General features: G+C 58.2%; 1 pseudogene; it reads right to left on the minus strand.

The window, feature by feature from the left end:
• Nucleotides 1-1,073: 1,073 nt before the first annotated feature.
• LOC142436070 (cytosolic phospholipase A2 beta-like) lies at nucleotides 1,074-15,399 on the minus strand (annotated as a pseudogene).
• Nucleotides 15,400-19,231: the final 3,832 nt, after the last annotated feature.

Genomic DNA, 19,231 nt, shown 5'->3' on the forward strand with positions numbered 1-19,231 from the left:
GGGGAGTGTCATGGGAATCCACGTGGTTACCAATGCTAGAGGAACGTGGGGTATTGTCAGGGAGGTGGTGGTGGGGCAGGTGTGACCCAGGGACCCAACATTAATTCACTGGGCCTCGCTGCTCCTCCACAGGGGTGGGTGGGGCCAGAAGTGACCCTGGGGCTGTAGGTGAGTGGGTGGGCCCAGAAGTGACCCTGGGGCTGTAGGTGAGGACGTGCTCCATCCAGGTCACCACATGGAACCAGCCACAGACTGCCCATGCAGGCTCGCCACAGTCTAGCCAGGCCAGCACGCAGCACCCTGGGAACGGGCAGCTCCTGGTAAGGGGCAGCCCTTCCGAGGTCACACCTTCCTAGGCTCTTCCTCAAGGTGCTCTGACCCCCACCCGGCAAAGAGGGCAGCTACTGGCTGTGAGGGTGGGGCAGGGGTGCCCGAAGCAGACACCTCCTACGGGGCTTCCTGCTGGGAAAGGGTGGCACAGCACCAAGAGGCTGGCAACTCTTTGCGGGGCCAGGGAGATGTGTCCTTGTCTTGTTTCCTAAACTGGTCTTTGATGGTGGTACCAAAGGTCTCCCCATTCGTAGCAGCAATGACATCCTCAGACCGTTGGTGGGACGAGTCATATAATGTGTGCAGCCCCCGAGTCCCTGCGTACAGCATTCAGAGCAGCAGGGCGGGGGAGCCTGGGACCCTCCCCCCAGTGCCAGCACTCTACACCGGGCCCAGCCACCCCGAACCCCAACCCCACCCCATTTACACCCCGGCTGCCACAGCACCTCTGCACCCCACCTCTCCCGGTGCTTGGAGAAGAGGCCCACTGTGGCCTGCTCCAGGGGCCCAGGGCCCAGGACCAGAGCAGCTGCTGAGCTGTGGCAAGCCCGTAGTCACAGCTTCAGTTCACAGTGCAGATGGCCCTCTGTGAGGTGCTGGCAGCTCCTGCCCCGTCTGGGGTACCAGGGCATACACCCAAGGCTAGGAAGGGTGCTGCTGGGGCCAACCAGGCCCTCCGAGGCCCCAGAACACTGGGGGATGGCTCTCTGAGGCTGAGGCATGGTGTCACTCGGGGCGGGCTGTCAGTGCTGCCTCCTCTTCCGCACGGCCTCGCGCAGGGCAGCCGGCAGCCGCTCCTGGTTGTTGCAGATGTTGTAGTGGGCCAGGCCCAGAAGCTTGTCCAAGTCCTCTTGGCTATAGGTCACTTTCGAGTAGTGGTAGGGGGAGTCAGACGGAGACAGGTTCACCCGGCCGGCCTCCTGCTCCTCGGGTGTCCTAGGGACCCCTGTGCAGAGAGCACATCGTGGGCATGGAGGGGCAGGGTGCTGGGGTGGAGGGAGGGTCTGCTGGGTCGGGGAGGCTGGGACACCAGGAAGGGGGTGGCAGCAAGCTGGCTCACCAGGGGCTGAGTGGTCCCGGAAGGAGTCGTTGACCAGGGGGAAGTGCAGAATGACTGGGGCCTCAGGCCGGCCGGGATCAGAGAACTTGTGGCACTCCCGAGGCTGGCGCTCCTCATCGAGGCTGGGAGAGATGGGCGGGAACGGGATGCCCTGCTCTTGGCACATGCGGCCCACCAGCTGCAGCTGCCTTGGGCTCCCTTGGTCCTGGACACTGACGTCACATAGGACCAAGCATCAGTCGGAGTGGACAGCCGTGCCGCAGCCCCTCAGAGCTCCACCAAACGGACTGTAGCCATCACTGAGGCCAGCCATGAAGGGCACACACCTCTCACTAAATTAACACAGAAACTAAACGCTGAGGTGTCGACGGCCTGCAACCAGCCGGGGTGCAGGTGCAGCCAACCAGATTCACCATCATATCCTCTCCCCATTGCGGAGAAAGCCCCCTGATGGAGCGTGAATGAAACCCCAGTTCTTTTCACAGGGAGTGCTGGTGGTGAAACAGTTATGTGCTGGGCGAGGTTCTGCAGGTTCAGCACTGGGAAACCACCCGCTGCTCCATGGAGAGAGGGCCGAGCACCACGTTCCTGAACTTGTGCCTCCACGTTGGTAGCCACAGACTCTCCCTTAACAGCCATGCTGCCTTCAAGTGAGCACATGGCTGGTCTGATCTCCCTACAGAGGCAGACATCCTCTGGCTCTCTCTTCCTGCTGTCGCCCAGCCCCCCTCTCAGCTTCCCCCAATGCAGCTGTTAGGCTTCCTCACTTGTGAACTCAGCGTTACTGTCGATCCCACCCACCTTGTGGCGTATGTAACTACTGAATATGCATGTCTTAAGGCTACCTGTAACTACCCCAAGTTAATACAGATGCTCTCTCTTCCCCCACTTCCTCGTGGTCCATCAAGAGGAGCTGAGGTGAGCATGCTATCATAAAACGTGCCTGACTCCTTTATTGTACTCTCGCTCCCCTATCTCTCCTAGCCTCTATGACTTTACTAGACCTTTACTATTTTATCGCCATACAATTGTGCCTACTGACCCATTGGTTGTTAGAGGCTGATTTCCTGTGACAAACTGCTCCGTGGGCATTTTTACTCCCGTAAGCAGTTCGATCTCGGAAACACACCAAGGGGGACCCGGTGAGTCAGCATGGACTCCATGGTGGGGATCCTGGTTTGGTTCTTTTGACATGGTGTGGTGGTTAGATATTATGTCCACTTGGACCTGCGTGAAAGTGCAGGGGTGGAGTCCCACCTGTCACTCAGGTGGAAGCCTGGTGATCCCTCCTTGGAAGGAAGGGGAGATGCTATGAGCCTCTTCCTCCTCGCTGGGATTCTGTCTCCAGGGACGGCCCCATGGGGCCACCAGCCTGGAGAGCCGCCGACTCGGCCGTGTTCACGCCAGCCTGGGCATTATCTGCCTGCAGCTACACAGAGGCTGAGGAAGGTTCTGACTAGCATGGTCTTGAATCACACTGGGCTGGGATGCCTTGCTGATCTAAAATGACTTCTTGATCTAAAGCTCTTTCTTTCTACACAAAGGAGTGTTGCTGCTTTTGTTTCTCTGGACAGCTCAGCCCATAGCATGTGGGTCCCTGTCTCATAGGGTTGGGAGGAAGCCAGCAAGGCACACACTGTGAAGCCGCCCTAGCATCCTCGGGTGCCACTCATCAGCTCCCCCACCTGAAAGGTGGCATTTAAGTTGTAGTCCAGCGACAGGATGAGGTCCACGTCCCGGGTGGGCTGCAGGAGGGGCGGGCAGCTGGTGTTGACAAAGTAGCCCACGTCCAGCAGGCACAGGCGGGGCTCCCCAGGGGTCAGCTGGTTCGGGAGTCCATCCAGTTTGGTGTCTGGAGAAGTGGGCGGGGTGGGAGGGCAGCCTTGAGCACGGGTGCTGAGGACACCACGCTTGCTCCCCTGGTCAGTGGCAGTCACTGGCTGCTCCTGGAAAAAGACTCCACCCTCAGGCCCCACCCACCTGGCCCCAGCCCTGAAGCAACCTCCAGCCCCAGCTGAAGGAGAAAGCAGGAAACTCTACTTCCCACATCCCGTGGGGCCACACATGGAAGGCCTGGAGCCAAGGGGTGAGGTGAGGGGCCCAGGAGGGGCCTGGAGCCAAGGCCCACAGCTCTGGGAAGACATCAGGGGGCTGGACCCCGGTGGGAGAAGCTACCTTTCCAGGAGGAGAAGTGAGGGTGCTGGAAATAGTCTTTGTGGAACTGGAGACCACGCAGAAAGTTGTGGGTGGCCTGGGCAAGCGGACGCCACGCCAGGAGGCCAGAGAACAACTCCCCGATCCTCCCAGCCAGGCTGGGTGGCACTTCCATCTTCAGCACTGGGACCTGCTCCTTGTCTGCACAGCCAGGGAGTGGGGCGTGGGTGCTAGCCCAGTCTGAGGGCAGTGACCCCGGAGAGGGAAAGAGCTGAGACCAGTGCCCCCACCACCACACACACACAGAGCTGGGAGTCACATGCCCACCCCCAGCACCAGCCCCGGAGCCTGGGCACCTACCCAAGCTGGTCAGGGTCTGAGCCCAGCGATCCCAGAACGGACTGGGCTCCGAGGACCAGTATAAGCTGTCTTGGAGGCTGGCTGCATATAGGTTGGTCCAGATACCTGGGAGCGCAGACACAAGGGGACGAGAGCCCCCATTCCTGTCACAGCCTGACCCTTCCCTGCTGCCCGCCTCAGTGATGGGGCTCCCCCAGAAACATCCTCCCCTCCCCCATTCTCTCTCCAAGACCCCCTCACCTTCCAGGAAGCAGATGCGGGACTCTGGCATCCTCTTCATCAGCCGCCCCATGAAGAACTCGGAGCTGAAGAGCTCGGAGGGGATGAAGGCACCTTACTTGGAGAAACCGAGCTCGTAGGGGGAGAAATCACACCACTCTGCGGTGGGAAGGGACCGCTGTTGGCCACCACCCTCCTGCCCACCCGAACCCACGCAGGGCAGCCACAAAGGACGGGGCGACTCCCCTCCAGTCCAAGTGACTCTGGGGTCATGGGTGTCTGGATTCACTCGGGTCCCGGACCAGAGTGTAAGGAGAAGGGCATGAAAAACTGCCTCCCCACACCATCCCAACCACCCCTTCCCCGACCCCTGGCCGCCCGGGGCCTCAACCAGCTGCCTCGACCTGCCTCCAAATTCAAAGGTGGACAGGCCGTGCCCCTTAGTGTTGAGGGCATAGTACATGGGGAGAGGTTTCTGGCCGTGCCTCAGAGCCTGTCGCTGCTCCGAGAGCTTGTGGACATCAGGCTGTAGGGAGATAACTCCGTGTAAACCCATTGCTGCCTGGTCTCTGGAGATCTCCCCTCGCCCTGCTACCCAGCAGGGCTGCCTCCAGGTCCAGGCCCGTCCCCATGGGCCGCCCTTCTGTACCCCATCATGTCGCATGGCCTCATTGATGAGGTCCCAGAGGTTGGTGAAGCAGGCCGGGTGTCCCAGGCGAGCGCGCTCCTCCAGCTCCTGGTAGTACCATTGCAGCTGGCTGGGAGCCAACACGCCCAGCTTGTTCTTGGTCACCTGCATCTTCAGCAGTACGGTGGCGCCCCCCAGGTCCTTCTGCGACCACTCTGGATCCTTGTAGAGGTTTTCTAAGGTCCTAGGCAAAGCCAGAGGTCGGGGGCAGACAGGTTCCTCTAAGAGTCCCCCGAGACCTCACACCCCTTCGGACCTTCTCTCCCAGGGCAGCAGCCCGCAGGTGCCTTCCAGCTCCATGGAGACAGCCGAAGCCCATGGGGCACCTTGGGCATATCGCACCTGCCACCTGCCTCCTCGCAGACCTTCCAATCTAGTCAGGGAGGCCAAGGGGGCACTGGAGAAGCCTTACCACAGGCACCCCTGCCTCTGCCCACTCACCCCCAGATCCCACACTCAGCCTGCTCACCAAGTGGAGCCTGAGGCCCCTGTGATGTAGAAGACGCAGTCCAAGAGTCCCAGCTCCCTGAGGCCGGTCAGCTGCCCATACAGGGAAGTCATTGCCCGGACCCCTCCACCAGTAGCCATGATTGCCACCACTGGGACCTGGAAGGGCAGAGTACAGCTGGGCTCAAGGGAGGCCCTGCGGGGACTTCCAGTTGGTGGAGGGGAGGTCAGGGTGCGCCGGGCAGTAAAAACCACAGGAGGATAACACAGCAAGTCAAGTGGCCACTCAGTCCCCTGCCCCTGGCCCCACCACCAAGTTAGCGTAGGTCAGAGTCTGGTGGGGACCCATGGAGCAGGTCTGAGTCAGAGCAGCTGAGGAGAGTCATGTCAGGATAACCTCCTTCAGCAGGGTGGGTCCTTTCGGGTTTTGAAAACTCCAGGGAGCGTACAGGCCACAGGCCTTATCTCCCCATCCCCAGCCTGGGGAGTACGGCGGTCACTTCTTAAAAGACACAGGCTCACCTCAAAACCCCTAAATCAGCGTCCCTCTCCCCTTGCAAGGAGCTCATTTCCTTAGGAGCCAGCCCAACCAGCAGAGAGGCCTGGCCAGATGTCCACCGAGTTGTCTGAGAGGCCCAGTCTTAAAAGCAGCTCCAGGTCACGGGCCAACGCACAGAGAAGGGTAGCTACCCCTGGTGGGGCCCGTGGTTCTGACACTGCTCAGCCGCATTGGGCCCAAGATAACATCAAGAAAGCTCCGGGAAGTACAAGGGGGGTAGGTGGGCAGACGAGAGGCAAACACAAGTCCGCCTTACAACCAACCCTGGTCGGGCAATGGAAGTGTGGAGGCCCACTCAGCTCAACACTCGGCCTGAGACCCCCACACTCCTGCCCAGCCCGACAGACCTCGTCCTCCTGCAGGTCTCCCTCCAGCTGCAGGGCCTGCTGCAGGGCCTTGGCCACCACCTGCTTCCTCCTGCTCAGGAAGGCCTGCTCCTCAGCACACAGCTCGAAGCCCAGGCGCACGGCCAGCTCCCCTGGTCTGGGGGTGGGGTGGGGGGATGGACGGACAGTGAGGCAGTGCTCATCCTCGTCAGAAAAGAGAACACTGGGCCCATCTCCCTGCAAGATCCACGTCCATCTCTTCTCTCCCTTCAGCCTGCGTGCTGAAGCTTGGAGAGTGAGGGGGGGATGGTGGGCCCAGAGCCACACAAACACGCCCGGCATGACAGCAAGGCCAGCCGGCAGATGAGGGTGTCCCTGTGGCCAAAGGTGGCCCTGAGTCTCAGCTTCTCCCTCCCCTGCAACGCTGGACCAGGGCTACACTGGGGAGGGGGCACGGGGGCTGAGAAGGAACAAAGGCCTTTAAATTGGGGCTGCTTATGCTCCCAGACACCGAGGGCCAGCAAAAGTTCTTGAAGGCCCAGCCACGTTGCTTCCACCCAAAAGGTTGCTTCCTTCTGGTCTTTGTGCTCCTCAAACCAGGCGTGTTACTCTCCTCAGCCCCCACCTCTCTCCCACCCAGTGAGGCCACACGCAGACTACAAGGCTGAGGAAGGACCCTCTCTGCTCTGAGCACCTTCCCAAGACTGGGAGCTCCCTGCTGCAGCCACCCGCTTGCTTCCGGTCCTCCAGGCCACCCAGCTGCACGTAGCGCCCTCCCTCCCCCGGCTGCTCTCCCCCAGCCCAGCCTCTCACCTGTCTTCTTTTCTCAGCTCCACCTTCATCAGAGGCTCCTGCAAACCAGCAAAACACCACTCAGAAAGGCTGGCACCTCCACCCCAACTTCGGCCCTGGGATGCCCCAGTCATCTCCACAGGGATGCACCCCCACAGCCCAGCCCAGGGGCTTGGCCCAAAAGAAAAGGGAGAGAAGGAGTCACCCCCTGCCACCACCCCCGCACTGGCCTGAGGCCCTGTCCCACCCCCACATCAAGGTCTCTTCCTCTGAGTGAAGAGTACCTGGGACGTAGGGAAGACCAGCCTCACGAGCTGGTCTGATGGCAGGGCCCTGAGTGGCACCTTCAGTTGCTCCTGGCGGGCGTTCTGCAAGGGGACTAAAACTGTACACTTACCCGAGTCTCAGAGCAGGGGTACCACCCGGCCCTGTGGGCCTGAATTCCAGGGGGTCAGTGGGGGGGGCACCCTACCTGCAGGTGGATACCCAGCTCCTGCTCCCAGCAGGTGGGGAAGTGGAAACGGAAGGAGTCACTGCCTACGGTGGCCTCCTGAGATCCCTCGTAGGATCCGGGGACCACAAGCTGATCTTTTCCCTTTGACTCTGGAGAAAGGAACCGAGGTAGGGGTGGGAGGGGGTTCCCTGCCCGTGAGGTGTCTCCCGCCCCTGTGGCTGGCAGAGGCTGGGAGGAGTTACCCCCAGCCCAGCCCCCTCAGAGCAGGGTCATGGGAAAAGACCAGGTCTTGGTAAGCCCGGGCAGTTTCACCCCCAGCCCCTAGCCTTCGGAGGCTAAAGGTGGCTGGCAGCTTCTTCCAGGATGGGCAGCTGAGGAAGGGGGAAGACATAGGCTGAGGGCCAGGGCTGTCCTGGTGACCTGGGAGACTCACCCTTCTGGTCCCCGGCCTCCTTCAGCCGCACATGCAAGCGGGAAAGCTCACGGGCCTGTGTTGGGAAGAGAAGATTCATATGCCGCCCCTCCCACGCAAGGATACCTCACCACTACCCTTTCCCCTGCAGCCCGCGGTTCCTGCTCCTCAGTCCCATGTCCTCTGGAAATCATAGCCCCTCCAACTTTGCTCTTTCCTGGTCCAGACAGACTTGCAGCCAGGAGGGCAGGTGAGCAGATGGCCTGAGGGAGGGTGTGTCACTCACCACTACAATCCCAAAGCACTACTATGATCCCAAATCACTACTGTGATCCCAAATCACTACTATGATCCCAAATCACTATGATCATAAAGCACTACTATGATCCCAAAGCACTACTATGATCACAAAGCACTACTATGATCACAAAGCACTACTATGATCATAAAGCACTACTATGATCACAAATCACTACTATGATCCCAAAGCACTACTATGATCACAAAGCACTACTATGATCCCAAATCACTACTATGATCACAAAGCACTACTATGATCACAAAGCACTACTATGACCCCAAAGCACTACTATGATCCCAAAACACTACTATGATCCCAAATCACTACTATGATCACACAGCACTACTATGATCCCGAATCACTACTATGATCCCGAATTAGTACCATGATCCTAAGTCACCATTACCATCCCAAGTCACCACTATGATCCCGAATCACTACTATGATCCTGAATCAATCACTACAATGATCTGACTCACCACTAGGACACCGTTGCTGGTGAGCTGCTCTGCACAGTCTGTCCTGGGAAAAGCCATGAGCGGGGGTCAGGTTCTTGCCCCCAAGGAAGCCTAGGCAGTCCTTCCAACCACAGAGGGTCCCCGGGGAAGGACACCAGCCCTGAGCGCACGAGGCTCTCTCCTTCCAGAAGGGACAGATTTGACCCAGAGCCCCTCTCCCTACCTCGCAACCCCCAACTCCCCTGACCCCCGCAACCCCCAACTCACACACTCCGCAGGCGGAATTCAACGTCAAACCGCTCCCCACCCTGAAAAAGCAAGTTATACAGGTAAGACGTGTGCATGTATGTGGGCATGCATGTGAGTGGTTGTGTGCACATGTGAGTGTGTGTGCATGTGTATCCACATGGCTGTGCATGTGTGAGTGTGACAGTGGTTGAGTGCGTGTGCTTGCTTGTGAGTGTACCTGTGTATGTGTGTGAGGCTGTGTGTGGGTGTGAATGTGAGTGTGAGTGTGTGTGTCAGTGTGGGTATGTGCAGATTCCAACCCAGATGCCAGCCAGGGGTGCCAATGCGGGGAGGGCTGCTGTCCATAATGTGGCCCCGAGGAGGGGGCCGCTCCTCGGGAAGCAGGTCCTGGTTGACAAGGGCCTCGGGCACCAGGGAAACCTGACCTCATGGTCTGTAAACAAGTTCTTTGAAGAGGGCATTTAAGCAGCATCCCGTTGGTGGTACCGAGGGTGGCCGCCCATGTGGAGTCTTGCCTGCAGGCTCAGCAAGAAGCTCTGGCGCCGGAACTCCCCAGGCAGCAGAGTGCCCACGTCAAACAGCACTGACAGCATGGGGACGTCGCTGGTCAGCAGGTCCTGGTCAAAGACTTTCAGCTCCACCATGTTCTGGAAGGGGAGCAGCGGGACAGGGCCATGGGGTGGGGGGTGGTGTGGGGGTGGCGCTGGGGGTACGCAGGACTGGGCTGAGGCAGGCCCACCTTGATCTGGCTGTGCACCCGGAAGTGGAAGCTCTGGTTCCAGACAGGGTTTCTGCAGTTGTTGACCGTGCGCGTCTGGAGCCGGTGGTTGCAGGCCGTGGGCAGCCACAGGGTCACATAGAATTCACGGTGGGTCACTTGGAGGAGAAGAAATGAGGGCCAATTCTCCCCCAAGCCACGCAGAGTTCACCACCAGAGGGATCCCTGGGGACGCACCAAGCCCCACCCTCCATCACCAGCCCTTGCCCATCACTCTTTGCAGCCCCTCCTCCCAGGACCTCGCAGACCCAGCCCTCCTGCCACCTCCCACCGTCCCTGCCCTGCTCCAATTGCAACCTCAGTTCCCTTCTCCTCTCTCGGTCAACTCACCCACGTCCCTGGCAGGCAGGCTGTGGGCCTGCAGCACAAGAATGGTGAGCAGGCAGGTCCCGGGCAACTTGGCCTGCAGAGCAGCGGGGAGGGGACAAGCTTGCTGTGGGATGACATGACCAAAGGCCGCAGGCGATGGAAGGGAGGTTGGGGCACCTGTGAGGGCTCACCCTGCACCAACAGGGCCAAGGCCACCCAGAACCCCGAGTCTAGAAGAGACAGGGCACGTCCATAGGAACTTACACAATGCCCATGACAGGTCTGTCCCAAGTGCTATCCATACATTAACTCAGCCGACTACTACGCTGCCTCATGAGGAGGCGGAGGCATGGAGAGGTGACCCAGCAACTGGCCGGAGACCCAGAGGCAGGATCGCTGTGCTCTCCGCTTCCCTCTCCTGGAACCAGCAGGCTCCCATCTTGCCACCTGTCTGCCCCAGCCCATGCCCTCGCTTTCAAAGCTCTGGGTGGGCATACAGAAGGGCATGGAGGGAGCGGCCTGCTAGGACTAAGCTCCTGCTTGCTCACTCGCTCCTCCCTGTGCATCCCACCCCTGGTCAGGGGGAAGTTCTGGAAGCCACCTCTGTGCTGGGGCAGGTGGGAGGTTACCAGGCCAGGCAGCCCATGGGCGCCAAGCCCTGCGCCCTCCAGGTTCTCCGAGGGCAGAGGAACAAAGGACCCCAGGACTCCATCCCAAACCACCCCGGGCTCTGGGCTGAAGCCCTGCCAGGTGCGCTGGGGCCAGGGAGCGTGTGTCAGCACACCCTTTCACTGGCCTCCCAGCTGTCGTTGGAAGTCCCAGCTGCATGCACCCAGGGGTTCCTGGCAGAGGAAGAACCCGGGAAAGTCACCCATCTCATCAGTCTCAGGCCCCGACAGCCCAGGCAACTGACTCAGAGGGAGCAGGGGAGCAGCCAGGAGCCTCTCCCTGCCTAGAAGCTCTGTGGATCCGCAGCCCAGCCATGCCCCTACCCAAAGCTGGCAAACACGCCCCCTACACCTGAAGACCACCGTGGCCACAGCCCTCCAGAGAAAGCATTAGCTAGGACTCAGGTGGGGAGCAAGGGTCAGAGTGGGCTCCAGTGCCACGCCAGTCTTACCAGAGCCATGAGGCTGGGGGTCCCAGGCGGGGCGAGCAAAGGCAGCAGTAGCCACTGGGCCGAGGACTGTGGGGTTTTAAGCCAAAATCCAAGTATGTCCCAACTGGCCTCCCTAGCCCCTCCCACCTGCATCTTCCGCTCCGCCCAAGCCCCACACCCTGTCCAAGAAATGTGGCACCTCAGCCTATACTGGGGCTACTGACACCCTCCCATGGGCTCAAGGTCCCCCACCCCTGCTGGGTTCCTGGAAAACCCACTGCCCCCAGCAGACACCACCTGGGCCTGCCCAGCTGGGTCCTGCTTCCAGGACAGCTCACCAACCACCCGTGTGAGCAGGACAGGAAGGTATGGCTTGGAGGGGCCACAGGTCTGGGCAGCCGCCAGAGGTAGGGCAAGGGCAGAGTCCCCACCAACAAGGCTTGTAGCAACATCCAGGTACCAGAAGGACAGGAATGCCCAGTCTCCACTGAAGCAGACCCGGAGGAGGGGTGTATCCGGAGCCTATCATCACAGCAGGGGAGTGGCTGTTACTAAAAACAGCTCTTCAAAGCCAGGGCCTGGGCCACCTGGGTCCCCAGAGATGGCCAGGACTGGAGCTCCAGGTGGGCACCCAGGGGAAGGGGGCTCATCTCCCCTTTTGTGGGGGCAGCATGAGAAAGCCAGTTCCTTCTGCAGAGGAGCAGCCCAGGGGTGGGGGTGGGGCAGTTTATGTCCCCTGGTCCCTGTGCTGGTTAGGAGACACAGGCTCGTCTCCAGGCCACCAACCCCATCGCGAAGCAAACCAGAGTCCCAGTCAATGAGCCCTGGCAGAGAGTTAAAACAGGGTTGGCCTGCCGGACAGACCGGAGTACAAGCTGTGGTCCCTGGACAGACAGGGAGCTAGCTCCTCTCTCTGACATTTCCATCTGAACCCTCCCCGCCCTCCTGGAGACACAGAAATCCACAAGGGGCAGGTACCACATGGAGCCTCCCCGGCTTTATTGAGCATGTCTTTCGAGTGAGCGAGCGGGCCCTTACAGAAACCCTCTCCAGGCCCCAGGGCAGCCAGAAAGGTAGGGACCATCATTATGTCCACTTCACAGCTTTACAGAGGAGGGAGGACGCCGCAGCTGGCCTCCACCCACGGGGCTGCTTCACCTGCGTGGCAGCTTTCTGGGAACCCTGACCTAGACACCTGCCTGGCACTTCCTGGTCCTCCTCCTATCACCCACGATAGTCTCCAGGATCGGTCCCAACCCAAACGGGGTTCTGGGTCAGACAGATTGCAGGGTGTCTCTGTGGGGGCCTATCTGGGGAGGAGCCAGAGTGCCCCCTGAGCTGTGGGGGGGCACGTTCCCTGGGGGCTCCACTAGTCCAGGCCTGAGGCCTTGGTGAGGGTGTCGAGCAGTTGGAAGTAACTGTACTTGAGGTCATACTCCATGTCGTACCAGAAGTTCACTGTGGGGAGAGCAAGCACAGGAGTGGGTGGCCCAGCTCTGACCCAGAGCCTCCCCAGCCCACCCGCTGGCCGAGGCCAGCAGCTCCTCACCAGCAATGCAGCCCTGGGACTGCTGCACGTGGTGGAACCACAAGGCCGGCAGGTAGAGCATCTCGCCGGCCTGCATGGTGCAGCGGAGGGCCTGGGCCCCACGGTACTGTGGGTACCGGGACAGATCTGGTGTCAAGGGATCCAGTGGAAGCCAGGGCACCTGGGGACGGAGCAGGACCGGGGAACTCGGCCTTTGGCCTTGCCAACGGTAAGGGCCAAAGGTCCCCCTCCATCCGCCCTGGGAAGCCAGCCCCAGAAGGTGGGACCTTACGGAGGAAGGGGCCACCTTCCCAGGACTTTTGGGGCCCACTTGCTCCTCGGAGATGGATGAGCTTGCCCCTCCCTGAGGCCCAGGGCCAAGATGGACACCTTCTCCATGGCCTCTTCATCCACCACCTCAAAGGTGCCCGCCTCAGTGAGTCGGTAGGTTGCTGGGGTGTACAGCTCTGATGCCAGAGAAAAAGGGGGAGCTCAGCAAAGAGTGCTCCCAGCCCCTCACACCTCCTCCCAGCCTCTCCTGTTGGCTGCCTGGCCCCAGGGACACAGGCAGGGAAGCCTCGCTACCCTTCCTCTGGTTTGGGGCCCATGCGTAAGGCAGGTCCCAGCCCTACCATAGGGGATGAAGGGTCGATCGCTGGGCGGGTGAAACAGGAAATGTTTCTCTCCAGAGAGGACACAGTAGAGGTTTTCGTAGTGGTCCTTGTGCACTGCCAACACAAAGAAGGTCCTGGGCAGATTTGGCGGAGCAGGGCACATGAGAGGCAGAACCTGCCCACCCAGAGCCTTGCGCCTCAAGACAGCCAGGGGTGTAAAAACGAGAAAGTCCTGCGAATAAAGATTTCAACCTTCCATCCAAAGTGTCCCCTGATGTCTCCTTTACGCCCAGTACTAGTTCAACTTAGCCAGTAAAGGATCTCCATCCCTCTGCCATGAGCATGGTGCTCTTTTAAACTCCATCCGGGCTCAGACTGAAAACAGCCTCTTCAAAGAACAGCCAGGATCCTGGAGGACAATGAATTTATAAGGGGGAGGGGGAATCCCATTATTTTCTACACAGTTTCTGAAGCCCCTTCATTTCCCTCAGGGAGAAGAACTCGGGAAGGGAGGGTGAGAACGTTTGAACCAACTAGAGGGACTGAATCAATGTCACTGAGCTGTCAGCGTAGAAGCTTGGTGTGTGCTTTTGCTCTGTGTATTCTCAACGACATAGTCAAACCAGACTCCAGGAGATGCCCAGGGGGGGTCTGGGGTGGAGGGCATTCCAGATCCCAGCCACCAGGGACTTGGCACTCACCACACGCCCCATGCGGGTCATCTCTCCAAAGAGGTAAATATCCACGCATAGGGTTCTCCCAAGTTCACCTCCGGGGCCAACGTGCCCTCTGAGAGATGTCTAGTGCGCCCCCACACCAAAGTCATCCCACCCACCACGCTGCAACGCCGCTCCTCCTCTGTTCGCAGAATTGTAGACCGACCCTCCAGGCCAGCCTCCCACCCTTGGCCCCATCCTGGCTCCTCCCTGTCCCTGCATCCCAGAGACACCTACAGGACGTCACTGCGGCCGCCTCCCCCAGCCAGAAGTTCACCGCGTCTGGCATCTTCCCTGCAGGACAGAGGAGGAGAGTTAGGAGTGGTTGTCCCCTGCAGGTCGGGTCTGGGATAACACCCAACAGGATGTGGGCAGGGGTACTGCATGCGAGCGAGGGGCATCACAGGGAAAAGTGGCGAAGAGGCCATGGTTTGGAGGGCTTGGGGAGTGGGCCCAACCCCCCACAGGCAAAAGTTAGAGCACTAATCCTTTGCAGTCGGTCAACAGTCAAGGCTTCCAGGGCGGCAGGGCCTGACCCTGGCCATGGGGTGGTGGGTGTGGGCCAAGACAATCAATGTCACCGAGCTGTCAGTGTAGAAGCTTGGTGTGTGCTTCTGCTGTGTATTCTCAACGACTGCCCTCTGCCCCAGTCGCCCCCTCTCACCCAGAGCCTCGGAGGCCCAGGGCACGTGGGGCTCCAAGTCGGGCAGCAGCTGGGGCAGCTGGGTAAGCAGGTTAGAGCACTGCTTCTGCACGTAGAGCACGCCAGGGTGCCGGGCCCTGCCCTCCAGGACGTCCAACACACCTCACAGGGGCAGCAGGCGCTCGGCTGGCATCACGAAGTGGTCTCCGCGCACGGAATCAGCATAGCCATCTGGGGTCACCACTACGCTCATCTCCGTGGCACCCACCGTGGCCCTAGGGGAAGGGACTCTAAGAGCATGCCCACATGCCACAAGACAGCTCGCCCATCACCCTAGCCCAGCCCAGGGCTGCACCCACCTCAGATAGGGGAGCGACCACTTCTGCAGGGCATTGTGCATGATGCAGGGCCTGCTGGGGAAGACCCAGTCCCGGTAGAAGTGCAGTGGCATCGGGGCCTCACCCAGGTAGGGCACGGTTGGAGGCACGCCAAGCTCTTAAGTGGGGTGGGAGGTAGATGTTGACATAAACAGCACCCAGCCACTTACGGATGAGATGCCCTCTCTGGGCAGGCCACAGGGTATCACTGGGCAGTGCTCACTGGGGAGGGACCAAGAGACTCTGGACCACCAGAAATAGAAGGGGATTTTCAAGGAGGAGGCTGCCGCACGCCTACTCCAGGAGGGGCCACACAGCCCAAGAGCAGGTGAGCAACATACTCTGGTGTCAACTTGTGGAGGGGTGGAGTCTAAGCTGTCATTCAGGTTGCAGCTTGATGACCTCATTTGGAGGTGCCCACGGAAATCAATAGCTCCCTTCCTGTGAGACATTCCTGCTGACAAGACACACAGAGCTACACTAGAGCCCTGGAGCCGCAGGGCTCACTTGGAGACCCCTGCTAGCGCTGGGATGCCTCCACCACCACTGGGTCCACAAGGCTTTCCACCCACTGGCCTGTGATCTTCCTGCATCAGCATCATTGCTTGTGTTTCATGAGTAGGAAGAGGGATTTATAGACTGGTATCGGACATATGGGCTAATATCAGACTTAAGGACTTGATCTGGACTGGGCTGGGATGTTTTCATAATGTACAATTTTTCTTTGATATAAAGTTCTCTTTTAAAACACATATAAGTGTCTATGAATTTGTTTCTCTGGTCAACTGGGGCTAACACAGCGGGACTCCTGCTTGGCCCAAACCCCAGTCCTCCCTGGGGCCAGACCCTTGGTTAGCTTCCCTAGCTGCGGTGGTGGACCTCTAGCGAAGTATAGAAAAGCAGCCTCAGGCACCACGCAGGGAGCTCCCCGTGGCTGGGGGCAGCAAGATGAAGGAAGAATGCCTTCCAACTGTGAATATTCACTGAATATTTTGGAATGTGCTCAGCCCTTGGTTTGGCCAGTGTGAATGGATCCTTTCAAGATGCTGACAGCCTCATCGGGGAGACATGCCTATAACCTGAACGCCCTGGGTCTTCCATGATGGTACCGTGCTGTGTGCTGCCTGGGTGGCTTTCTCTTGCTGCCCTTCATAAAAATCACTGACTCCCTGTTGTGCTCCTGGCTGGCTCCTCGTCTCACCGAGTCTACCTACAAACACTCCCAACCTCCCTCGCCCTCACCTTCTCCTTCTCCCATGCCACCTCCTTTGGGGCCCCTCCACTCACAAGTCACCCCAAGAGCCTTCCTTCCCCCAGCTGGCTATCCTTCTTCTTTAGGAACTTGTGAACCACACCACCCACCGCCCACCCCCTCCCGGCCCCAGCCCACAACCATTTCTAGTAAACAAACAACAGTTGCCCTCGAGTCGATTCTGGTTCCTGGTGACCCGGGATGTCAGAGTGGACCTTTGCTCCACAGTTTGTGGCCCTGACTTTTCTGAAAAGGATTGCATTTCGTTGGGGGTCCTTTAGGAGTAGGCAATGTGCACCGACCTTCCCATTAGTAAGACAAATGCTTAACCATGGACACCACCCCGGGGCTCTGAAAAACTCCTCGTTCCCTTCCTGCGTGCATGTCCACTTGACCACCTGCACCGTTAAGCACACTATCTACGGGCCCTGGTGGTGGTCGGTGCTTAAGCACGTGGCTGCTAACCAGGAGGGGGTTGATCTCAGTCCACCAGGTGCCCCTCGGGGCAGAGACATGGTGGCCAATCTGTTTCCTCAGACACAATACGGGGCAGTCCTACGACTCCAGTGACAGGTTTGCAAACAGGTTAATATACTATCTACTCAATTGATTTCCACTGGATAGCTGTCTCTGTCCCCGGCTAGAATGTGATCTCCATGAGGGTGGGGGTGTGGGTTACACCTTCCCAGGATGGAGCACAGTGCCCAGCACGCCCATGATCCCCAGTACACACTGGCTTAATGACTGGATGAAAGGCTTACAATATCTCCTGCCACAGTGAACTAACTGGTTCCCCTGGCTTAACTCCCCTCCTTCCAAAAGCATTTATCACCCCAGCTCCAGACAACCTCTTGAAAGGCAGCCTCATGTTGTCACTCTGAGCAAACCTCCTTTGATGACTTACCACTTGGAGAATAAAGTCTGCCTGGCCTTGGTAACGGGGCCCAACCCATTCTTCTCCTCTGCTGAGCCTCTGCCTGGAGCCGGCCCCTTACCACACACCCTCCCTGCTCCCTGGCCCTGCAGCTCCCTCCATTCTTTCCCTTGGGTAGAGCAGAAGGTCCCCCCTGTGCTTCAAGGCCACTGCCCTCCCCCTGAACCACAAGGTCGCGCGCCTCCAGTGAAGTCATCCGATTAGTCTCACGGTCAGTGGGAAAGTTGGGATGTCTTTAACTAGATCAGAAATTGGAGCTGAATAGGAAGGTCCCAGGGGACCTGGGAAGGTGGAAAGGGAAGAGCTGATTGGTACTTGAAAGTCACTGGCAAAGAGGCAAGATGGATCCTGCCTAGTAGATACAGGAACGCGGAGGGGTGACACGTGGCCAAGCTGTGCCAGCCCACTGTAACAGGCACCGCGGAAGATGACTCAGTAAACCCCTGAGATTCTCACAGAAATTCTTAACAGAAGTGGTAACTGCTATTTTTAGCCCCTTTATGTTTTCTACTCTTCTTCCATTTTGATTTTCTTGCATTTGAATAGATTTCTTTTGGGGTACGGTCACTCTTCTATCCCAGGGCTTTGAAACGAGAGAATTTCAAAGGAGATCTAGACAATTCCTTTGACCCCATAATTCCTCTGCTAGGAATTTAACCAACCAAAAACACATGGGCAAAACGCTTCCCTCTCCCGAGCGCACCAACCTCTCTCCGACTCAGGGTGTTTGCCTTCCGTGAACTGCCCCCGCATGTGTCTGCACACTCCCTCCCTCCCTGCCCTTGAGTCTGTGCCCAAGAGCCACCTCCTCATTGAGGCCCGCTTTACTCACCCTATTGAACCTCCATCCCGGAGCCCCTCATTCCACTTAACTGATTTCCCCACATTTATCTTCTAACCTACTGTCTCTTCATTTAGTGTGCCTACGGCTAACTGTAAGGAACCCCGGTAGCTGCTAACAGCAAGGTCAGTGGTTCAAACCCATCGGCCACTCCTCAGGAGAAAATAGACGCTGTCTGCTCACTTAAAGAATTTCAGCCTCACTAACCCACCCAAGGGGAGCGGGTATTGTTTTTATCTCCACAGGGAAAGAGGGACCAGACTTCAACCCAATGCTCCAAGATGTGAATGCAGCATGCCAGCATGCAGTAGGGAACCAGTGGAGAGGTTTGAGGGGCCGGTCCCAATCCCAACTACTAAATGGACACCTGCCCCTCCCCCCAGAAGAATTTATTTCAAAGGGCGGCATTGAATCTGAAGCTCCGGGAGAGGGACATATCTGATCAGAGCACACGGGAGCAGAGGAAGGGGAACGAGGAGAGTGGAGCACATCCTGGACCACCAGGCCAATGGGACGATATTTCCAATTAGAACAGCCAGTTCACAGAGAGGACCACATGGCCAGCCAAACTAGGAGACATGGCGCCCCTCACTGACTCATAGCCCTACAGGGGACAACAATGGAGACACAGTGTGGGAATTGCACCCAATATGATCCTGCCACACTGAGGCAAAACACTAAAGGGGTGCAACAGCAAGGGATTGGAGTGGCGAGGTCCCCAGGGAATGCTGAAGGTGGACTTTGGAGCCAGCATGGTGCCCCAACAGACTGGACTGGAAAACACTCCTAAAGGCCAACAAACAATCCTTGAACTAACTACAAGCTTTTTTTTCTTATTGTGTTTTGTTTTGGTTTTTGTCATTGGTTTGTTGTTGTTTTGCTGTATATTGTTTCTTGGTTTTGCTCTGTCTTGTTTTTGTGCATGTTATTACCTCCTCAGGTCTGTCTAAATAAGATAGGCTGGATGAACAATCTGGAGGAGAAAACAATGGAACCAACAGTTCCGAGGGGACATGGGAGAGGGGGAAGTGGGGGGAAAGGTAGTGGTGTTAACAAACCCAGGGACAAAGGAACAAGTGACCCAAATCGGTGGTGAGGAGGGTGTGGGAGGCTTGGTAGGGCATGATCAAGGGTAATGTAACCAAGAGGAATTGCTGAAACCCTGGTGGGGACTGAGCATGATAGTGGGAAAGGAGGAAAGTCAAAAAAGAAAATAGAGGAAAGAGCTGGGAGGCAAAGGGCATTTATAGAGTTCTAGATAAAGACATGTACATAGGCAAATATGTTTATATATGAGGATGGGGAAATAGATATGTTAGGTAGCTTAGCCT

This window comes from Tenrec ecaudatus, unplaced genomic scaffold, assembly GCF_050624435.1.
Source record: "Tenrec ecaudatus isolate mTenEca1 unplaced genomic scaffold, mTenEca1.hap1 Scaffold_1445, whole genome shotgun sequence".
Lineage (NCBI taxonomy): Eukaryota > Metazoa > Chordata > Mammalia > Afrosoricida > Tenrecidae > Tenrec > Tenrec ecaudatus.